The following is a 23,913-nucleotide window of genomic DNA, read 5'->3' as shown; positions in this document are numbered from 1 at the left end:
GGTAAAATTCTGATATTGTTCTTTGATGCCACTCTGCAAATACATTTGCATTTAAAATTTCCAGGCAAATGAAACTGTAGGACCCGTGCAGAATGCTAAATGAAATCTGACAGTTAACTCAGAAAGTGGCACATAATGATGCTGGACATTCCCTCACTTGGACAGTTGAGTTGAAGATTGCTTCTTTTAATTATTATGGAACTTAAACAAAGAGAGATGCAGGGGAAAAAATGGGGTATCAGTTTTATTCCAAGCTGTTTTCACTTGAAAGGTGTTACGGGGTTTTTCTTCTGTCACATTACCCCGTGACTTCTGGAAGATTCAGAGAAACTGTACACCCCAAATCCATTCCTGCCCATCAGCTCCCCACAATGTATGTCTTTGTGTTGCTCAGACTGAAGTGCATTCTGCTTGGGACAAGTGGTTTGAGGCACAGTTGTGATCTGAAAAGTATTGGGTATCACCAGGGAGGTACCCTTGGCACTGCTTGTGTGAGCAGACAAAGCAGCTGCTCTTTTGGAGACACTTAGTGATGTATCTCCTATATAAGAATAAACTGTATTTATGCTTGGTGGCAGTGTGATGTAGAAGCCAGGATGATGACAACTGAAGAAAGAACATGAAAGGCATCAGAAGAGCTCAGTGCCTTTTACCTTTTCATGTGTAAAACTTGAGTGTCTGCAGTTACTGGCAACAAATTCTCCCTCTGCAGACAGAGCAATGGTGCAGAAAAATTGTAGGAGACTGGGGGATGGAAGCAGGAAAATAAAATGAATGATAGGTTAATGTGTGTATTGGGTGGGAAAGAGCACAGGCAGAGTCACCAGGCTGAAACAAATCAAGGGCCTGTGGTCAGGCATGGCTGCTGCAGTGATGCAGTAATAGAAGGCAGCTCAGTTGTCCATGATATCCTGGTTATGAATGGAAGAATAACAGGCTTTATGTGTGCTGTGTGAATGCGTCTGGCTCCCTGCCTTAAATACAGGCCACCTGCCCTTTGAAAGTTTGAGACGGAAGGGAAGGATCTGATTAAGAGAGCAAAGGGGCTGATTTTTGAGGCATGGTTAAAAAAATCTTGGGTATAGGTAGATTATATATAGGTAGATTATCTCAGAAGCAAAGATACCCACAATTTCAGGTGTGAGTACTCAAGAAATAAGTATTTAGTCTTTTCGGGAGGTTACAACCAAGCAGGCTGCAAAAGACATGGTAGCTTGAACATCAGCAAAACCTTCTTGATGGAATGAAGCTAAATAATCTTCCATGGAAAATGTTGGTAGCCTTATCAGTTGAGGTTTTGCAAAGCTCTTAGAGAGCCCTGGAAAAGGTTTTGCAGGGCTGGCAGCTCAGGGTCACATCTCGCCTGGTTGAACTGTGCCCAGGGATTAGGGCAGAGGTTTTAGAAACAAGGCTCTTTAGTTAGCAGGCATCAACTCTGCTTGCGGTCAACTTCTCAGCTCCCCTGATGCTTTGATGGAAGGGACAGTCATCTTCCAGACAGCCTGGATGAGATGCTCATAGGGAAGGAGATGAACTGGAGAAATTAATAGATCTTATTCCAGCTTTAGCTCACATGAGCCTGGGATCCAGAAAAATACAAATATTTATCTTGCTTACAGCTGAAATGCACTCCCTTATTCCATAAAACAAATGCTGTCGCATCTCATGTAACTTTTGGTCACAGGGTGAGGGTGGATGGGAAGAGAGATGTGGTGGAAGATGCGTTATCTGTAGAGCACAGCAGACTGGGCTAGAAATACTTCTCAATTTACATTAAAGCCTCTTTTGTGTCCTTCGACCCATGTTGAATTGTCAAGGAAAAATTTTCAAAGAACAACTAGAAAGCAACATGCTTTGGGGTGTTTTCCTGCTTTAATTTCCAGCCATTATTAGGGGGAAAAAACCCAAACATATATATATTCTTGGACAGTAGTTACCCCTTCCTTATCTGAGTCCTGTAATAGACACAACATTGGGTACTTAATGAAATGTGAAGAACAACTTCAAAGGGGTGTGCAGCTCTGCTGGGTGCACAAACAGATGAGAAGGGCCGAGGGCTGTGATCCAGAAGGCACCAGACTTGGGGAGAGACTGCTGCTTTGGATCAGCTCCAGCAGTTGTGTTCAGTCCAAGATCTCATGTTTGCTTATGTTTGGATTTAATCAATTTCTTTGGGCTTAAGGTATTTTTTTAGAATTCAGTTCTAAGGATATAAAGCACATGCAGCTTTGAACTTAAGTCAGTTTATGGCATTATTGTACACTACTGATTATTGTTCTATTTCTCTCTTCAGATGTGAGGTGGGTCAGTTCATGAAAATTCTGATTAAACAGAGCACTGACTTAGTGTGATGTATGATAACGCAACACTCAGGGGGTGGTTTGATGTCTTAACATTCCTCCACTGAATTTCTTGTATCCCAGAATAAACCAGAGTTTATATAAACTAGACATGCTCTTACTGCATAACAGGTGGAGTTATAAGTGCTCCAAGATGGTATGTTGTTGCTAGATGGAGGGGAATATTTTTATTCTGATTCATAGTGGCTGCTTTAAAAACTGGAGACTTTTTGGACTGTTTTCAGCATGAAGGGTTTATTGGAGGGCAGGCAGGGAAAACATTGACAAACATTTAATACTTATGATGACTCTCCTTTGCTTAAGTGTAACTTGAGACCCAAAATTTCCTCATCTGCTGACTTGGTACCAGGTTTTTGCTTATTGTTTTGTCCATTTGAAATGGAAAGTTGCGAGAAAAAAATATGTGAAATATTGTTGTCTCAATTGGAAAGAAAATCAGAAAACTGAGAGAAGTTTAGCATTCTTCCAGAAAGTGCATTAATCCAGCTTGGATGTGATTGTCCAGTCTCTCCCTAAGCCAGTACTGCTGGTTTTCTTTTCAAAACTGTATTAGTTTTTCTTTCTGTAAAATACCTTATGTAGGTTCTCTCAAGGAAGAATGGAGAGCCTCTTCTTTTCCTTTGCTTAACCACTTATATCCTGATCTAGAGAAATACCAGTGAACTGGTTGAATTTGGTTATTTTCATGGATTCCAATGAGTAAATTAATTTCACATCCAGTTGTCCCTGTAAGAGAAACACTCACTGTTTGCTACATTAGTTTTCAAATATGACTTGAGTTTACAGTACCAATTACTTTTGGACCATGGGCACTGAGGATAACATGCAGAAAGTCTTGATTCCCTCCTGACATCTCCACTGGTGATTGCTATGAGTTTGTTGTCACTGTGACTTTCTGGTCATGGTTCTGCTTTTTTGTTTTGCTGTTTTTTGTCGTGGTGGTTTTTTGTTGGTGTTTTTTTTTTGGAGGGGGGGGCTTTTTTATGTATTTATTTTAAATTTTGCTCTGGTGGACTAGGCAAAGGCTGCTGTTAGCAGGTTATCAAACTTAACAGATGATTGGGTTGGCTTGGCATAACAAATCTTCTACGAAATAAAGCATCATTCCTGGTATAACTTGTCCTGTAGTATGTCCTGTCAGTGAGGTCTGAAACACTGCAATTCGAAGTGCCAGGAAAAAGACATTCTTGTGGTAATTCTGGCATCCTTGAAGATAGAAAGTATTAGAAGATTTGACAGAGAGCTTGTTCTCATGAAATATCCACGTCGGTTTTGTATAGCTGAGAAGCAGCTTGGAAAGGTCAAGTGAGAAGCCAGATGTTGGCCCAAACTTATGAGATTTACTTGCATGAATCAAATTTGGCATTACTGCATGCCTCCCAAGTTAATTCTGTAACATAAAATTCCAGCACAAGTTGATTTTCCATTTTATTCTGCATGACTTTTGTTCATTTATCATTATGAAACAATTTCCTGGAGATACTCAAGTCTTAAGTATGTGTTTGTGTGACCACCAGAATTGTCTGTGGTTATACAGGCAGGACAGGAAATACTAATGCAGGTTTGAAGAGAAACTTGTCACATCTGCAGCACTGTGTATACCTTGTTATAGTCAAAAAGGATTTTTTAAAGTTTACCAGAAGATTTAATTTAAAGATCGGTGCTAGCCAGAAACAGGCTGCAAGGTTTATACTCAGCATACTCATGTATAGTAAGTTCCTCTCTCTTTTTTTTTTTTTTTTTTTTTTTTTTTTTTGCTGTTCTTAGGTTCAGGTTTTTTTTTACATTGATAACACACTACTGGCATCATCCCCTTTTGCACTTTTGCTGGGAAAAGTTATCCAAAAGAATATTTATTAGCTGATTTAAATTCACTTAATTTCTCTTTCATGGAGTTTTTAACAATGTTTAATGAGAAATGCAACTGAATTGCACAGCTATTATCACCCTCTGAATACATGGAGGTCTTTCTTTAATTCCCATTCACATTTTAATCGTGGCCCTCATAATTATTTTGTAGCATATGGAAAGTCCTGTACATGCTTATTCTGGTAGCCTTTGTCATGCTTATTTAACACATTGTTCCATTTCCTCATCTGTCTGCCTTACTATCAATTGTTTATTGGTGATTTTTTTTTTCTGCTTTTAAACCCTTGAGTTGGTGAACTAAGACCCCCTGTGCTTGGCAGAGTACAAACACAAAGCAAAGTGCAGTCCCTGCCCTGCACAATAACACTTTAAGATTAAATAAAGATTCCTGTTAACTGATCTGCTCGCAGACCTCGCCAGACTCTCAGTTGCCACTTCAGCAGCATTTAGATATTCCAGAAAGTAAATTCCCAATTTAGGCAAAGCAGTTTAAAACTGAGTGCACCTCTTGGGAAAACAAACAAACAAACAAACCCCATAAAAAAAAAACCAAAACAACCTTGTGCTTTTAGGTTTCTGAAGCCTTCCAATCATTGATGTGCATAGACAGAAATGTGCTGCTCTTTGCCTTGCTTTTCCCCTCATTCAAGCAAATGTGCTGATGAACACTCAGGCAGAATGTGCTCCTCCTTTTGTCTGTCTTGTTAGCTTGCCTTCTTTCAACAACTTCACTGGTAAGTGTTAAGCAACAGCAGAAGAGAACCACTACTAAAAATGGAGGTAATCTGTTGTCACATAATCCTGTAAGACAGATGTTCTGCTTCTCTCCACAAATGATCAAACCAGAAAGGTTCCTTGCTGGCTATAAAATTTGTGATGGACAGAAGAATGGTAAAAACACAGTGAAATATAAAAATCATTGCACTGGTGAGTGAAAACCCCTGTGTGGAACACTGTACCCTTTGAAGACCACAGCCTGGAGTCCCATTTTGTAAGCAGCCACAGAGGCTCAGAGGCTGGGGATGTCAGAGAGCAGTTCACTGAACTGGGCTCTCTTAAGCATTCCTTGTTTTTCCATTTGTTTTCTGTATGGGTGCTTAAACGTGCAGAGGCAGCTATAGATACACATGCAGGCACATGATGTTTAGCAGAGAAAACGTGATGGCTGACCCACTGCTCTTAAAATAGAGGCCACCACTCTGCAGGCTTTGCAGGGTGTTCTCCCTAGTGCCCCACTTAACATTATTTGGGAAATCTAATGGAATATAGCTGCCAGAAAGACACACTGGGTACCTGGGTGATGCCTTTCCTCCATTGACACAGCTGGTGAAAAAAGTGTATGGAGCTTGCCGTTCTTTTAATCCATGTCCAGACAGACCCCAGATGGCTTCTGTGCAATGATCCCATCACCAGCAGGTGCTAGGAGGAATGGTTGTGGCTTTATGCTGCCAAGAGTGCCCTTGAATGCTTCTTGCTTCATGCTCTTACAGGGATTACATGGAATGCTACATAGCCATGAAGAGCAGTGAAGCAGCTGGCAAATTTGTTGGTGTTCCTACCCTTTCAGTTTCTAAAGCCTGGTGATATGTATCTGGTAGAGCCCTGAAGAGCTGAAATGACTTTTTATCCTTCCTATGGAGCAATATTTACAAAACTTGGGGCAGGATGCCCTGTGGTGTGATCTTTGGGTGTGACCCAGCTCTTTACCACGGCATGATTCCACATAAAGTCTAGAGGATTGTTGTGGTTTGGGATGGACACAGTGATTAGGAGAACATTGCCTGGAGGAGCATGGGGAGCTTAAGTGACCATTGCTACTGCTTTTGCTGTTCCCAGCAGTTTGGTGTATGCATTCAGAAATCCCAAATATCATAAAATAAAACCCCTTTGCTGAGGTTCTCCCTACAGCCTTTTGTTTTCTTTTGTTTTTAACTCCTGCATTTGCTTTTTTGCACAGTCTTCTGTTTGCTCTACAAATGAGACAGTGGTGGAGCAGATTTATTAAACTGATAGATTAAAGAACAGGAAGCAACAGTGAATTTAGTCGAATTTGAAGACAGTTGTGACAGTTGTGACTTCTGGGAAGCTCAGCATGGTGTGCTGGAATAAAGCTGAAAGATGTTGCCCTTGGTCAGGGTGTCCAGAGTCATGAGGAATGCTTGAAGTCATATGAGAGAGACTTGTTTTGCCTCTGTTTTAAAAACAACTTGTTTTGCTGACTCTACAGCAAAGCCCCTATCTTTTTACCTTGGGAAAAAAAATACAAAACCTTCAGCATGCTGGTGATGCAGGTCACTCTTAGACCAGCACTCAGTTTAGTTCTTAATTTATAATGCTTTTTGTTCATTGAGAGGAGGTCAAATGGGTTGTGGTGCTTTTGGTGGTAGCAGGAGGTTTATGTCAACAAGTGCAGAGTAGTCAAGTAAGCACATGCATTTGGAGTAGCTAAAGGTATAGATTAATTCTGTATTGGGTTTTTAGGTGTGAATCCTGTCTATAAGCAGCACCATGTGCCCTCTTCCCTTGGAATTTTTCCATGAAACCAGTGCTATCTGATGTCTGCAGTACTGACAGCAAAGTCTTGTGTGCTGTCCTATTTCCCATCCCTCCCTGTTTCCTACTCCTTCTGATTACTTTTCAGATTCTTCTATTTGAGAACTGTAAATTACTAGAGTAAACCTATTGCTCTCTGGGGTTATGTTTGTCTGTTGCTGGTTTTACTGAATGGAACCCTGAAAGATAAGACCATGTTAATTAGCATACTAGGTCATGTTGGAGGGTTTTATTTCCCACTAAGTGGAAGAGCAAATATTGCAAGCTTGAAGAGCTATATGGGAAATACTTACTGCAGCCTCTCTGCATGGATTAACTTTGCCAGGGGAGAGTGCAAATTTTCCAACCTGGCTGTACTCAGGACACCTAAGTGAAAGGCAGTGCAGCTCCCTGGTACCCAAATGGAAGATGAGCTTGATGTAGCTGTGACCTCCTGCCTTGTCCCAGCAAGGTTGTGCAGTGGGGGACTGTGGCAGCAAGAAATGAGGACAGAAGGGAAGCCACCTTCCAGTTGTCTCTCCTCCCTCCTAGGAAAACCTGGGCTTCTCGATGCCATCTCAGAGCTAAAGCAGTTTAAAAACTCAAGTCAAGACACCCCCTTGCTGGAGAGCAGAAATCTGGTCGTCATTTCAGTTAGTTCTGGTTCAGCCACCCAAACCCTTCTGTAATTGGCCCCTAGGGCAGTATTCCAGCTGTATATTTTGAAGAGCTGGTCTGGCCAACTCCTTGGGGAAGAGCTTTCCTTTCATGGGGGGTACCAGGGCTGGAGAGTCCTCTAGCAAAATGTCTAAATGAAGACATTTATATTCAAATAAGAACAAGAAAATCTTTTTACTAAATCACAAATCCCCATCTCTGGTGTGTTCGCAGGATGACGGCTGCAGCGTCTTTATTTGCCGTGCTCTCATGGCACCCTGGCAGTGCTCCTGATGTTGCATTTCATTGAGTGTTTTCTGTGAATACAAAGGCATCTGCGTTAATATCTCATTTTTCAGGCGATTCAGCGTTCTTTTCCAGCCCCTGCCCACCTCATTTTTCTGAAATTTCTCCTAAAGTTGAAGTACAATTTGGTAAAAATGAGGAACAGATGTGTGTAAGGGGGATTGACCCAAGTTTTCCAGATTTGAAAATTACTGTGAAAGGACATCAACTTCTTTATTTATTTGCTTTTTTTCATAGAAAGTCAGATCTACTCCAGCCTGTGAGTCTTCATGACCATAGAAAGTCAGGGAGGGACTCTTGCATTTCTTTCTTTAGCAAAACTTGTAGCTTTCTGGCCAAACTGCACCACCTTAGAGGGGCAGTAGATAAAAGCCTGCCTGCAGACTGCTCCATCACTGGATAAAATGAGTGAATAAAACTATAGCAAAACTATAGTAAAACTGCAGAGAAGGGAGGGATTCCTTTGTTTTTCACATTGGAAGGCTATTTTTATTTGTACTTTTTTACAATTCCTTGAGCATCACAGTCATCAGAAACTGAATTTTTCTTCTCTTGCCTTTTAACTGGTGGATGAGAGCTACCAAATACCAATAAACAAATGTTTCAGCAAAAGCAGGAGATTCTTAATGTATACCGAAGGAAAACAAATGGAAGAAAAAACTGCAGGATTTTTAACAGTCATACAGAATTAGTAGTAGGCTTTCACCTTATTCTGAGGCTTTGGAATTAATTTCAAGGCAGGGAAGTAATTTTTAAATTACCTTTAAATAGAGCTCTGAGGAGTAAAAAAAGCTGCATCAGTTCTCTGTAGGGGATGGAGCAACGATGACCCAGACCATCCTTTTGTGGGGACCACTGTGTTGTAGTTGTCTTGGTGAGGTCTTCAGTAGAGACGAATGCCAGCTCTGTGTTAAAGTGAGCCCACCAGCCTTTCCTTTGTAAAAGCCCTTTTCTCTCTCATTAAAATGAAGGGAAATAGGAAGTAATTTTTTGAGTCATCTGGCTTGCGGCTATGAGATTATATGGAAATGCTTTCACTACTCTTTAGTTACCCATGAATTATTGTACCTAGAACATATCCTGAGAGAACATATGCTTCTGGTTTTGCTTGTGCTTAATTATCTTTTCTTTGCTGCCTTCCTACAGCACCTTCCACAACCAAATTTTGGTCTTGAATCAGTGATTGAGGCTCCATAGTTGGAAAATAACTATTGCAAAGTTTCAAAACCCCCTAATAAATAATAATAAAAAAAATCTTTAGATACAACTACCTTTATGCTATATTGTAGATGCTTAGGAGCCTGCTTGGTAAAACTTGGAGGAAAAATTGTCCTACTTGTACTTAATTTTTATTGAGGTATGACTGCCTTTGAAGCTCAGAGAGAATTTTCCTGGAATAAAAAGCCTGATGAGAAACTGATGACAGGAGGCTTGTGCAGCCTCTCGACCAGCTTTCAGGTTTGGGGTTTGCATTCTTCAGGGTTTCCCCTTCTTCATTCTCTTTGCATCTGAAACCTTGGCAGCTTTCCAGCATTGTTCTCTGACCTGCTGTGAACAAGTGGAGGAGCAGTGCTCTCGCTGCTAATTCAGCAGAGATTAAGTGATAACTTTAGGTAAAGGTCAGAGATGCTGGCTGAGGATAGGTGCAGAATCACCTACCCCACATGTGCATTAGCTTGTGGTTCCTCACCGTTGTACTTGGCCGTGCCTCAGTGCAGGTAAGTACTGCCAAAGCTGGCCATTGCTCTTCAGGATTCTTCTGATTCAGTGTTGTTCAGGCTTTTTGCATATTTTTTCTTTTTTTATTGCAGGAGTGTAGTGAAATGAGGCAACCAGGTGCCACTAATTGCCAGGGAGTGGCATGATCTTGTGTTAAGCCCACCTGTGCCTAATTAGGGTGGGCCTCCACTGCCCATGAGCAGGATTAGGGGGCCAATAAAAGGTAAGGGTGAGGCTTGAGGGGCACAGCCGGCTAGCACGCAGTACCGCAATGCCGAGGCTGCGGGTTTGAGACTCCTCAGAGTCTCACCCTAAGGGCGATGAGTGCTAGTGGTGCAATGAAGGTAGTGCAGTGCTGAGAGAAGTATTTAAAGCCAAGCATGCCAAGATTGTGAGCTCCAGTGTGAGCTGAGTTTGTGTATCAGGCCTTACCTTTTATTGGCCCCCTAATCCTGCTCATGCGCAGTGGAGGCCCACCCTTATTAGGCACAGGTGGGCTTGACACAAGCTCATGCTCACTCCCTGGCAATTAGTGGCACCTGGTTGCCTCATTTCACTACACATGAGTGTAATAACAGATCCTCCAGTATAAATAACTGTGGCCCTGGCAAAAGCCCCCCTCTCCCTCCCTTCATTTTAAATTCTATACAGATGATTGTGTCTCTGTGTAATTCAGAAAGATGATAAACAAGACTCTAGGTAAATTCATCATCAAAGCCCTTACCAGCCAGAACTGTTCACCAGCACCATTTTGATAAACTCTACAATGTGTCTTAATATCCAGATTATTCCCTCTCTTTGGTTATCACCTAACATTTCCTATTGTAACACAGAGTTTTTGTTAGGTTTCACAAAGTTTGGTTTCATCTGTAATGGGATCATCTGGTTGGGTTGTGCTGCTGAATCTAAATCATGTTACCCTTCACCTACATGGTATTGGGTAGTGTTTCCTTTGGTTTTGTGGAGGCTTGAAAATTTTCCAGCTCACATAATTTCTTAAAGAAGTAGTTCTGTTCAGGTTTTAAAGGACTCCTCCTGCTTGCATAGGGTTGTTACCTGCTCACAAAAAGAGTTGTGGAAATAGTGTTGAGAAAGTTTGTAGCTTTGCTTTTCTCCTTGCACCAGCTGAAAATTGCATTGGGACTGTGGCTGGAGGCCTCAGAAAACACATAGCAAAGGTGCTGCACTGCCATCCACTTCACAGACTGCTGCTGCTGGTTAAAATATGGAGAGGCACCCTGTGCCCTTGCTGTTTGATGCTCCCGTTGCCCTTTTGCCAGGAGATAGTCTTGCACCCATAAGCTTAGCAAAATAGGCTGTGAACCTTCTTGAAACATTTCAGGCACAATCAGAAAGCTCAATCTAAACTGCAAATGGGAGCTGCTTAAATGAGCGTGGCTGCCTTAGCCTTGGTGTGACTACTTCTCCTCTGCCTGGGACAAGAGGGATCCCTGGAGCATGGGGACTGTTGTAGCCCTTCCCCCTTGCATTTGCAAAGGATCTGTTTGCACAGTGTGACAGTATCTAAACAGAAGCACAGAGTGGATTAAAAAAAACAATTTAGTGCATCAATCGTGTTTTGGCAGAACTGAAGTGCTCCTGGGAGCCTGCACAACATGTTAGGTTTTGTATTTGCAAAATCTTCACCTTTATATTGCCCAGTATTGTTTTTCTAGCAGCTCTTTTCCCTCTCCTCTGGCCTGAGAAGCTAACACTTGAGGCTTCCATGTATGAGTGTTTTTTTGTGTTTTGGTACCTGCTCCCAAAGCTGGCAGAGCAGTGTGCAGGTAGCAGGCTGCCTGTGGCTTCTCAGCAGGCAGCTGAGACTCTTCCTTTCCTGGAAACAAATTTACCCATCTGTTCATCTGTAAAAAATCTCAACCGTCATGGAAACTTTGGTAGGAATGAAGACATGACAATAGAAGTATCTCAGGACAAGTTGGCAAATAAAAATGAGAAAGACACCATCACCCAAATTGGAGTGAAAAGGGTCTTTTTAAAAGAAGTTTAAAGTTGTGTAGGATTTTAGCCAAGTTGGGAGCCAGTTGGGCAGTCAAGGATAACTCAGTCTTTCTTAGTGGAGGAGAACGGGAAAGGAGATTTAGGGTTTAATTTTTATTGACTAATCAGGGTTTCTTTACTTTCTTATTCATATAGTAAGAATATTTCCTTTTGGTTCAACTGATACCAGTTTAACCCTCAAGATTGTCCTGAGGCTTTGATGTTTATATGCTCACAACAATGGCAGGTTGGGGCAAAGCAGTGCTGTTATGGTTGACAAAAGTGACATCATATTCTGGCTGTCAAGTGACCGATGGGAGATGGTTTGTGCTTTTGCTGCTGTTAAAGTTGATTATTATTGTACTTAAGCAACTTATTAGCAGAACCATTGTATTATAATTTAATAAGTACATGGGAATAGACGCTTAAATGCATATGTGTACACAGAAATGTGTGTATACACAGTCTAAGTTAATAAAAAACAAGAGGTCTGGTAAGAGCTCCTTGGAGTGAGAAGATGGCTAGAGCCAGCACCAGTGAGGATGCTACGCCCTCCTCCAGACACCCCAAAAATGCCCAGTGTCAACTGTCCAAGTCCTGATGGACAGGTATGTATTAGATTCTTCTTCGATAAACCACCAGCCATCCTGCAGGAACACCTTCCAGACCACAATGGGCAGAGTTTTCCCTTCCTTGCTGCCTTTGCAGCTGCTGGGCCAGACCAGCTCCCACCTCCCCTCCATCCCCTGGCTCTGCCAGCGCCGCAGCAGCTGTGAGGCAGCAGCCGCCGCCTGTCTGGGGTGAGGACAGGTTGCTGGTACGGAGGCTGGGGAAGGAAGGATTAGGAGAATTTAATTGGCTTTTCAAGCACGTTGAGGTCCAAGTCACTCGCCCTCCCCCCCACTGAAAGAACTGGGGGGGGAGGTGGGGGAGAGAAGGGGAGGAAGGAAATGTGGGGAGAAAAGGATCGAGCGGTGGCCTCGCCATCTGTGCGCTGCCACTGATGGGGTTGCTGCCTCTCCGCTCAGCACAGACAGCCAAATGATTTGCACTGTCAACACAAACCACTTAAGATTAATACTTACAGAAAGTAGCCTGGTCAGAATAAACCGTACCCGGAGGCAGAACCTCTAGCTGCTTGGAAACCTTAGGTACACTCTTCCTCTCCTCTTTAATTTCTCCCTTCTCTCTGAAGAGAATTTAGAAGCCAAACATAATTTCAGTACGCTTTTTTTTTCTCTGGATCAGATCCCGTACCTCTCTGAATGCAGTGTGATCAGTTCTGGAACATTAAAAGGTTACCTAGAAGCAAAGGGGAACATCCAGTTGGAGCTGTGGTGGGTCTACTTCTATGCTTAAAATTAGTTAAGGATGTGCTTTACTGCTTCTTTAGCTCAAGGCCTCCATCTGCTACGTGGGGTTGCACAGTTTCTGGCAGTCTCAGCTCCGGAGGCATGTGGAAGATGCCCTCCTTCTATTTGTGAAAAATATGCATTTTGCATCTGTTGCTTCGGAAACATGGCAAACAAACATGGACTTCAAGGTAACAAGTACTAGAAACTAAACAAAAATACCGAGGGTATAGTGGGCTGTTGTGAATGGGCTTTTTGTGAACACACCTTTCTTGAAATCTCAGTGGGGATTTTCTCATGAGGTGTCTGAGGGGTTCCCCCAGTGCCAAGGTGGGTGTGGAGTCCGCCGCACCTCTCCTGGAGACTCTTCAGGGGGGCCACAGAAGAACATAGGTCCTGGTGCAGTATCTGTTGATGTCAATAAAAGAATATCTTGTGTACCCAGTATCTAGCCCAACACTATTTTTTGTTTTCCTCACCTGGTATTAATGATGATCAGAGATTTTTCCAGAGATTAGTCACTGGCAAGTGTCCCTTCCTGAGCATGAAGAACCATTCAGGCAGTTGTTAATCCCCAAGTAGAGGTCTATACTTCAGTCATTATTGAAAAATTGAATATTATTTAGAGGTTCAGTGTGTCTCTCATAGCTGTTCAAAGCAGTGATAATGAGGTGACATTAAAGCTCCCTAATGTTTGTGCTGTAGGACAATAAATTATTGATGGCAGGTGCATAGAATGGTAGCTGAGCTGAATCCAGGTACTTTTTATGGTAGTACTGGAAGTGCTGCTACTTCTGTTTACCTCTGCTTTTTTGGAGCTTGCTTATTTCTCATTAAATCCTTCCCTATCTTCTGCCCCTAACACACGAAGTCCTGACATTGCTGTACAGTTTATCTGACCTCTGGCTTGTTTCAGTGATGGAGCCACAAACTTGCCAACTTCTGTTTAAGTCCAAGCCCAACATTTATGTCTCCCCAGATTTTGGCAACTGAGAGATAAGAGTCCCAGAGTCTTATCCCAACAGTGCTTTGTCCTCTCCTGTCCAGTCACATCATCCTCGCTAGGAATGAGACAAAAACTCCTTTCCTTACTTATATCCTTTCCTCCTTTTATTCTTAAGGGTTTCAGGCAGCAGTACCTGCTTCAAGAATGGCAACAAATGTGGAGCTCTGGAGTTGTATTCTCAGGTTACTGGGTTTCCTTGGGAAGCTTTTGACTAAGCAGCTGCTGTCTCATGCATAGTCAGAAGCGGAGTCTCAGAGTGCAATAGAAATCAGAGGAAATACAAAAAGTTGCTGCCTCCAGCTATTTGCTGCTTCTCTTCAAAATCTGCAAGGCTGGTAGAGCAGAAAGTATCTCAGTATTGTATCTGTCAGCTTCACTGGAACCTCACCTTCCTTGGCAGCAAACCTCACATCACTGGAGTTTGCGCAGAGACAGATGCAGTATAACACATCTCTTCCAACTCTGCTTAGGTAGATCAGGGTAAGGGGCAGAGGGGTGGCAGTGTCATGATTTCTTTAGTTTATCTTTTTAGACTTTAAAAAAGGCTGTGATGAGCTTAAGATGAACTGCTTGAATCCTGCTTTCAGAATGCATGATTGTGGAGCACTACCTATGCAAGGATAGGATAGGATTCTTGTTTGTTTGTTTGTTCTTTCTTTTTTCTCCTGCAATCATGGTGATCCTAGCAATGGAAAATTATGGTGTTTCACATCCCTTTTGCCAAATCCATGCTACCCAACCAAAATGTTCTTTTCCAGTTAGGTCTTGTAAGCATCTGTTTTTCTTGTCTAACTCAACTACTGGTCCTTCATACATGTCTAATCTGGTGGCAATGCTGACATTGTTAGGCTTGGTTATCCGGGCTGTTATCATCAATAATCCCAGCTCTGTTCTAAGAACAGAGAAATGTGAGTATCTTTTGCTGTGAAACGTGATGAACCAGAAGCTTGGTGAAAGTCCATGTTAATGTTGGTGGGCCTTAGAACATGTTCAGCAAAGTTCACAGATTTGTGAAAAGAGACAGATAAAGTTGTCAAGGGGGGTTTTGGACCGTGACCTTGTCATTCCTTTTTGCAGACTTTAAATTCTTGCTACATTACAAGTCACTTCTGGCTCCAATCTGCTGTCAGGTGCCTCTCTCTCTCCCTCTCCTGTTGCTTCTTCCAAAGCTGGCTGTGCCAGGAGCAATGGTTCGGATGTGAAGGGTGTGATTTGTTTCTCTAAGCTGCCTATGAATCTCAGTTGCCCAGAATCCATCAGTCTTCTAATCCCTCCATGGAGGGTTGCTGCTGTTCTTAATAGGAAGCTACTGGTCACGGTGGATGTTTTTCACATAGGTTTCAGAAGCAGCTGCCTTAAATGTGGTCTGGCACCTCTGCAGTCAGAGGCTGAGCACTGGGCTCAGATTGGGGCCAAGATGAGGATGGCTGTGGGCAAGACCTCCCTATGGGGCAGGAGTTGCTTATAAATAGGAGCCAAATTGAAATGTTCCCTTTTTGGCTTTCCACCTGCTGCTTTTCTTGGGGATGAGGAAGGAGGCTAAATAGGAAATGTTGGCATTTTAGTCAAAAGCAAAGGCAGCTGAAGGGGAATGTCTTTTTTTTTTCTTTTTTTTTTCTTTTTTTTCTTCTTTTTCTGTTGCTGCAGAGATAGTGCCAGACTGCTGTGCAAAAAAATCCTGCCTGGATTTGCTCAGTTTTCAAATAAAGGGGTAAAGCAGTCGACAGTCCCTGTCCATGAGATTGCTGAAAGTGACTGAGCCAGCAAGGGGGACCTAGCAGGTGCTCAAGCAAAATTTTTCTCAAATGCCCTTGTTTACACTTACAGCATCCTTTCTCAGTAAATTCCTTCAAATGCTGTTTCAAAAATTAATGCTTTTGAGTGCTTTAATGGAAACAAAGGAGAGACTTTTCTGTTTCATCTTGAAAAAGCCTGTGGAAAGTTCAAAGGGACCTTTGAGTCTTCAGTTATGCTGCGTTCACCCATCCAAGAGCTTCTTCTCCCCGAGTAACCTGAAGCTTTAATGTTTTATGGAAATTGTTAGGGGTTGTTGACTTTCATGTGAGACTTACACATGGGCAACCTGCAAAACCAAGGTACTCATGTATCAAATATGAATTTAGCTTAAAATGATGCATGTTATGATTAGGATTTTCTGGTCTCTTTTTGCTGCAATTGTTGAATATTTTTCTAAAATTTTCATTAAACCAGAGCCAGGGCAGTGCAGAAAGATTTAAAGTATTTTTTTTTTTAAATCTGTTTGGTTAAGTGGTAGTCACCCTTGAAAGACATGTTATTTTTCTACCTCCACAATTAAATTCACAGCTTGTCTGCAGCGTGAAGGCAGTGGCAGTGATGCTGTTGCATTTGCAAGCTTTGTGTGTGATATGTTTTCACTTAGCTGAATAGGCATTAAACTGGGGGTCCTGTGAAATCCAGTTCACAGGATGCTCTCTATGAACTGGAGCATCACCACCTACGTCTGTGCAGGCACGGTTGCAGTAATCTGTGTGCCACCTGTCTGTGCTGTCAATTAGTCCTTACATTTCAGATTCCATTTACAGGAAATGAAGAATGAGAGAGGGTTTAAATATGAGTTTTTGTAGTTTTGAGCATGGAGAGAGGTTTTAAGTAGGACTTCTAAATGTGGAGAAAGTAAGAATCTGAGTAAAGATGGTAGATCTTTTGCTCCTTTGAGACTCAGTTGATCCTGGAATGAGCCCCTGAAGATTATAGTTTTGGTTTTGGCTTTGTGCACTAAAATTTGACACATTTTAATGCAGAGCTTTCTATGACTTTTACATCCTATTTAAAAGAGTAGCACCAAATATTTCCAGGAGAAATTATCAACTTTAGGTTTCTGTCTTCATAAATGGATATCCTTGGAGATATAAGAGCAGATAAAGTGTCACTATAGCAGCAGAAACAAAACTCAGCAATACTTGCAACAGAAACAGACTGTCAGCAAAAAAAAAAATCAGCTACACGAAGTCAGCATTAAAAACAATCATATTATTTGTCTGAGGCACAATGTTGCCCCAGGGAAAGTCTAGAGAGGCTTTCGTTTCCATTTCTGTCACAAGAATTCACCAGAATTCATCCTTTAGTTATAATTTGAATTTATAATACTAGTTTTAATTCCATTACAGTGAAATATTTATTTAAAGGAATAAGATCAGGGAAGTAAAGCCCAGAAGGCATACTGCCATCTTTTTATCTTTGGCAGGAAAAAAACCCCCAAAAAACTGCAAATCCTTCACAAGTCTGAAACTACAGCATAGGCTAAACCCCATGGTTTTGCTTGTTGAGACCAGTTACAGACTGGCTTGTTGAATTGTCAGAAAAGGGAAGGCCAAGTGCAAAAATGACCACTTGCTTCATAGTTTGAAATAAGGCTTAGCTAGCCTGAAGGAAAATCTACACGTATGTAACTCAAGGACTAAAGCCAAGAGTACAGATGGTACATTTTATATCGATGTCTTTCCACTTCATTCTTCCCAGGCACTTTTTTTCCACACTTCTGGTTGATCGAGCTGAGCTTGCAAAGCTCTGAAAGTAGTGACCAGCCCTTTGCTATTTCCAGCCATCAATATTCTTCCCAGCCATTTCAGCCCCAAATTAAAACCTTCCAATAGAAGAAGGCCTGCAGTAGTGCTGCTGTGGGTTTTTACACAACAAACCTTCATCACATCAGCCTGCCAGGCTGATTGTAGCCTAATTGCAATCACCATTTCCAGTCAGTGTGTTGATTCTTGGCTTGGCCCTTTGCAAACTGCAGTCACTGGGATGATAGAGCTGATTTACCATCCACTCAGGGCTGAATTGAAAGGTCTGCACAGCAATACCTGGAATGAGAGTCCCTGTGTCTGATTTTTCTGGCCGTAGCTGGCTGAAGCAGTAGGTGTAAGTAGGGTAACTGTGTCAGTTCCACTGGAATACTGATGTGCAGCAGCTCTCCTTATCAGTCCTGAGGAGGAGCTGACAGCCCCTTTGCTGAGCACATTCATGCTGTATGAAAAATTAATTTCATCCACACTCACAAATAAGTTAAAACGCAGTCACTCTAGAAAAGGAGGTCAGTTATTTTAATGTCTTATTTATAATGCACCTGTAATACATGATCCTGTATTTTATGTGGGCAGCTAGCCTCTCTGACAGAACATCTGGAGATGAGCAAATTCCAAACCAGCAGTGCTTTCATGTAGCATCACCACTTTTTCCTCCGCTGCCTCACAAGTGCAGAACATACCGTGTGGAGTATATTCTGCAGTATATTCATCAGTTTGAGCTGAATCTGGATTTGTGGCATCTTCGGGGTCCAAAAACCTCAGAAATTATGTTTCTTACCATGCTGTTCAGGAGGTCTCTGAAGCTACAGCGTGATGGTTCTGTCTGCAAAAGTATTTGGGTTCATTCAACACGGTTGCCCTCAGGGAACTGTATTGCTGTGTTCCCTGTAGCCAAGTGGAGGGATGGACAAGCAGTGTGTGCCTGAGACAACTGTTAGAACAGCACTGAAATGCCTGGTTTTGGGGCATGGTATCAACACCTAATAACAAAAGGCTATATTAATTCTTAATTTGCTTTACCTGCCAAAGTAACATACTGGTTGCTCAGCTGGTGTGAGGAATATGCTTAATTACAGTCTCCTGGAACTTCTTCACAACAGCATAATGGGTTGGGCTTTTTAAAAGCATTTTTCCCTTTCCCCTGAATCTATAAATATTTTAAGATACACAGGATGTTAAAGCAAGATAAATGTAATTCATGAGCTTTAAAAAATAATAATTTATACTTCATGCATACATTGAAGGAATAGCTCAGCTTTGATCATTGAAGTTAGGTCAATTTAAATAAAAAAGACAGCAGAGTTTGGTTCTGAAATAACCCCCTCAAATACTGAAGAAATAGCACTGTGATATTGGTTTGTTATCCCCATGAATAAAATTATTTCAGGTTATAGGCAAAATGGAGAGGGTTTTTTTTTTAATCTGCTAGCACAGAAATGTGAAAGCAGGATCTCCAAGCAAGACACTATTTTTATGACCATAAGAATCTTGTTACACTTTCTGTGTGGAAATCAATAGAGTTTCTCATAGACTTTCAATGAAAAGATTAAGAATTCCTTCAATTTTTCTCTTAAGCTGGGAGGGGAAAAAAAACCCCAAAATTAATGACAAAGCCTATTATTTTTGACACATACTTTGAAAGCATTCACTTCCAGCTGTTGGCTGTAGCTTTTGGAAGACCTCAGTGTCTTGGCCACCCTGAAAGTTTTTGCAAAACCTCTGTATATAATATAAACCACTCTATACTCAGAAAGTTCTGCTGTGATACAGCTTGCTTTGCTTAGAGCAAGTTTTTTTATAGTAGTACAAGGACTAGCTGTGTCCACAGTCATTTTTGTTGGTATAACATTATAATGCCCAGTGTGCTATGCTTATATCTTGGTTTTTTTGCTATACATCCCTCACTTCAGATTTTTTGTGTGTCACCTGCCAGATGTATGTACTTTACTGAGCAGGTTGCTTTCCCTACCTTGCCCCCAGGTACTCAAAATGTGAGTTCTTGTCTCTGTAGCCTACAAGCTGTGGGTGATTTCCCCCATTCTGCAGGCTGTCTGCTGAGCTGCTTGTGTGTGTACTCCTTAACGCATTGCAGTCAGAATGCACTGACTCTGCACAGCACTGTTGTTTAAACACCTCTGATTTTGACTTAAGGAAGGGGCAACAAAATGAAGCTCGCACCCATTAAGCAGACAAAAAGTGGGAATATAAGGGGTTTGTTTAGTTCTCTCAAATGCGGGAAAGATTAGCCTTCAAATATGTATTTTTAAACACATGAAGTTATTTATATCCTTGTAAAGTGGGCATGACATGCCACAAAAAACCAAAAGCAAGAGCAGTTTGTACCCAGAATAAAGTGAGCCAAAAAGGATGTCTGTAGATTCCTAGTTAAATTTTAGCAGTGGGTTGGGGCTGGTATTAATGACTATGCAAAGTGCAAGGTACGAAGAACTGTTTTCAGGATGTGGTGCAGAAGTGTGCAGATACCATTGTGTATCTGTGGGTATTGATCTGTATATATCCATTTTTTTTTTCCTAGTAGTGTTTTATATTTCTTGACCAGTGGGAAAAAAGACTATATATTTAAATAAAGTAGATGTTTGTGTTGAGGTTTTAAGTCACATAATTATCAATTCTCTGCTACACAAAAATACCCACTCAGGGGTTGCTTTTTGTGTTAGTAGTCATCTCTGAGAGGCATTTCAAGGCCAGCTCAGGACAGGCAATGATATTATAGCCATTATTTGAAGCCACAAAGAAAGAAAGTAGTATTTCTCTATGAAACATTTGATATATTTAAGACTTTTCTAGGCCTTGTAGGACAGCTGCCTTCCAAAGGTGATCACAGATCAAGCAGCACACTTCAAAACTTTTTCTGTCACATCTCTGGAACACAGAACTAGTGGCACTGTTTGCTCATGGAAACTCCCTTATCCTTTTTACAGATAGGTGTGGCTCTTAGCATTGTCAATGAGTTGCTCCCCCTGAAGAAAAATGAACAGAAAAGGGAAAAGTGCAAGAATAAATGTTTCTTTCTGTCAGTGAGGAGATGGAAAAGCACTTGTTTCGTATCTCTGTGTGTGGTATATATGCTTATCAGTATGCTCTTGAGAAACAGTTCCCAAAATAGCAATATGCGCAATACTGATTTTTGTTCCTCTTCTGTTGCAGAGCTGCCTTTTTTGCAAGGGCCCGACTTTTTTTTCAACCAGATTTGTATAATCAGTCAAGAATTTTCATGTGACTTAACGGAAACCTGCTGCACATTCTTCCTTATTTGCTATTCAGCCCTGTTTTCTTCTCCCTTTAGCAGGTAAGCACGTTTCTACAACACTATTTCTAACTGAAAATTGTTTCTCATTTCAGACACTCGGAGAGTTCATTGTGTTGGACTCACTAGGGTTAACATCTCTCTTCCAGAATTTCCCCTGTAACCCACTGTAGTTTCTGCTATAAAAAAAAAAATAAATCTGAATAACAGTGTAGCACTTTGGGATTTTTCACATCAGCTCCTGTCAGTCTACACATCCCGCTAGCTTTAGTACAGCTTGAAAAATAGTATGCATGAACTTTCAGCTGTGAATCAATCTAGAGCTGAATCAGGGTTCTGAGCAAGCAGTACAGAAAACTGCTTGAATTTCTGCTCTCTGAATAACTAGGATCCTCTGAATAACTTGGGATGTCCTTGGGGAAAAAAGCCCTGAAGTAGAGAGCTGGGATGGGTGATGCAGAGCTCAGGTGTTAACTCACCACAGCAACCTTGATCCGAATGAGAGGGTTCAGATAGTGTTCACTGAGACTGCAGTCAGACAACAGACTAAGCCACCCCAGCTGACTGTGCACTGAAGCAAACGAGGAATTCTCAAGTGACCTATATATGATTGATGTATATGTGGGTGTGGCAAGAAGAGGCAGGAACAGCTGAGTGGTAGTAACATCTTACACAGCTGCAGCTGTTTTTGCAGTAGTGCTTGGCACAACCCTCTGGAGTTCTTTAATACTCATTGCTAGAATTGGATCAGTGTTTGAGATTCATGGTTTTCAGGAAGGAGGAAGTTTTTACAGATTTTCTGAAACCACTTTCAGAAAACACCAGCTATTGATGGAGAGTCTGTATGGAGGTGTGTGTGTGCATGTATCTGAAAGTAAAAGTGTCTAATCTGGTTTTGATGTTCTGTTTTTTTGTTTAACATCATCATCCCATGTAGAAGCTCTTCTTTTTCCAAACAACTTCGAAATTTTCTAAGAAAACAAGTGCCGGTTTCCTCCTCTAAAACAATTGTTTTTCTGAACATATTAAGAGATTTATTTGTTCTTGAATATTTAATTACTTTATCACTAAGCTGCAGAATCCAACCTCTGCTATGGCTTCAACTTTTTTTTTACTACGTTCTTTTAAGCAAAGAGGTCTTTCCTGGAGGATTCACTCATGAAAACGTCTGTTTTTACTTACTTGGCTGTAACACACACTTTCTTCCCCATTTTTATTAAGCTGTAAATGATGGGAATGCCTATTCCATGCTACTTCATTGGAGTGATAGCTGCATTTTGCTACAGTAGTAACTTGGTCTCATCTCAAGCTGCTGGGGGGTAAATAGCCGCCTATAATCTACAGCTCCCACTGGGACCATAATCCAGTGGAATTTAGCTTGGTGTTAAAACTTGGTGTTTAAAAGAGGAAGAAATAATTTTCACTTGCACTGCACATTTTTCCCCAAGGATTTCGAGGTTGTTGGTACCTATTGCCAGTCTGGATTCCCTGAGAAGAGAGCTAGCAGCACCAGTAGCATAAAGGGGATATTTGACAGCTATGTGCTGTACAACAGGAACCTGATAGTCCTGGGTCATGGAGAGTATGGGTATGGGAATCACTCTTCTCCTGTAAGCAATTCCTTTGGAGTATTTGAGGTGAGAATCTAGGTGGAACTGATTCAGGAAATCTCTGCCACCCGTGTTACTTCAAGCATACCTGGAAGAGTTCTGCTCCTGAAATTAACAACCTTTTCAAAAGCAAATACCCATATCTGCCCATAGCTAAGTTAGCAGTTTACCAACTAATTGGTTATCAGACAAGTTCTTGGAGCAGCACTCCAAATACAGCTGCTGGAAGGTTTCAGGCATTTCCAGCAGAACAAAAAGCTGCTCTAATGCTTCACTGAAATATTTTGAAAAGTTTATTGTGAACAGTCCATCTTTGTTTTGTTCACTGTTAAACTTTTTATTCTTGGTATTCTAAATAACTGTCCCTCAGAGTAAACAGAGAGACATGTGCATGCCTTCTGTTTTAGCAGAGCATTTGCAAATTATCCTGGTGTAAACTGTTTATACATTGCTGTATAATCTGTAACCTTACTCTGATGGACAGTCAGATCAGAGTTCCCACCACATGAGAAGGCATTATTAGACATTATGCCTTCAGCAACTTAACCACCACCCTGACCCAAGTGTTTGCTGACTAGAAGTATCAATGCCTTATGAGAAAGCACTGGTTGCCTGCTTCAAACCCAGCATTTTTATATACATGGTTATTTGGTTTTTTTTCACTCCAAAAGCTGTGACTTCTCATTTGCTGGCATTTTAAGTGGTGACTGATTTTAGGTGCAGCATTGAAGTAAAATTTTATATTCCAACAGTGTCCATGTTTTCACAGTTGCATTTATTAATTATTGCTCTTCATTAATTTAACCATCTTAGGAGCCTGGTCCTACATTAACAGGGACCATAGAAAACACATACGGAAGATTTCAGTCCCCCATTGGTTTATGTCTGCAGGCTGTGGCCTCTGCAAATGGTTTACATAGGTTTTACTTTCTGGATGACAAGGGTCCCATATTATTTCATGAAAATGTCACAAGTTTCAAATCCAGCACATAGAGAAGCCTGGGCATGGCAGGGGCCTAATCAGAACCAGCAAAGTAGTGCATTTGCTGTGCTCACAAGAAATCAGAAGTTAAGAGAGTGTAGGAGAGTGTTGAGGTAATAAAGGGGGTTAGCAATGTTTACTGTGTCGAAGCTGGTAAGCACTCAATTTTTTCATAATTAGTGTTATGAAAAGTTCTTGGCAAAGCTGATATGCTTTGTTTGCCCTTTTTTTTCTCCTCCTCCTATACAAACAAAGGAACCTGACAGTATCTTTTTTTAATTGTTTAATTCCTTTTATCCACTGCTGGAGTGGGTGTTACTCTCAGCTCAACTCTTCCCTAAAATACCAGCTGATTCCCCAGCCAGCACATGTTCTTGGTCTGGAAATCCCATTTGCTTTTCTGTTGAGGCTGCCCCATGAAAACTGCAAACTTTGCCCTTTTCCCTCAGTCCTCTGATGCTGGTGGTGAGCAGGAGCCTTTCACAGATACACACCTAATTTAATATCTCCTTACTTGAAATACCAACTAAACTCGTAAACCAAAGACATCTCTCTTCACCTGGGGTCAGAGCATGTACTTGAGGAAGTGAAACACACATTGGTTGTCAGATTACTTGCATTTGTATCGTGAGCAAAAAGGCAGTAAGAAAATGGGGACTGCATTCATCTCACCTATTTTTAG

At 41.5% G+C, this 23,913-nt stretch overlaps 1 protein-coding gene across 6 annotated transcripts in view; it reads left to right on the top strand.

Annotated features, from left to right (window-relative positions):
- PRR5 (proline rich 5) overlaps positions 1–23,913 on the top strand; it is a 93,072-nt gene that overhangs the window by 3,150 nt on the left and 66,009 nt on the right. For 3 of the 6 annotated variants that reach the window (XM_030468937.1, XM_030468940.1, XM_030468936.1), the window contains exon 2: positions 20,540–20,681. The exons of 1 other annotated variant lie outside the window; for it this stretch is intronic. The gene's annotated coding sequence lies outside the window, so the exon portion shown is untranslated. Of the gene's footprint in view, positions 1–20,539; positions 20,682–23,913 lie in introns of those variants that run through there. 2 more of the 6 variants (XM_030468939.1, XM_030468938.1) reach the window with 2 other exon arrangements.

The sequence above is a fragment of the Calypte anna genome, chromosome 1 (genome assembly GCF_003957555.1).
Source record: "Calypte anna isolate BGI_N300 chromosome 1, bCalAnn1_v1.p, whole genome shotgun sequence".
In the NCBI taxonomy this organism is placed as follows: Eukaryota; Metazoa; Chordata; class Aves; order Apodiformes; family Trochilidae; genus Calypte; species Calypte anna.
This window is presented reverse-complemented; position numbering and strand designations above follow the sequence as displayed.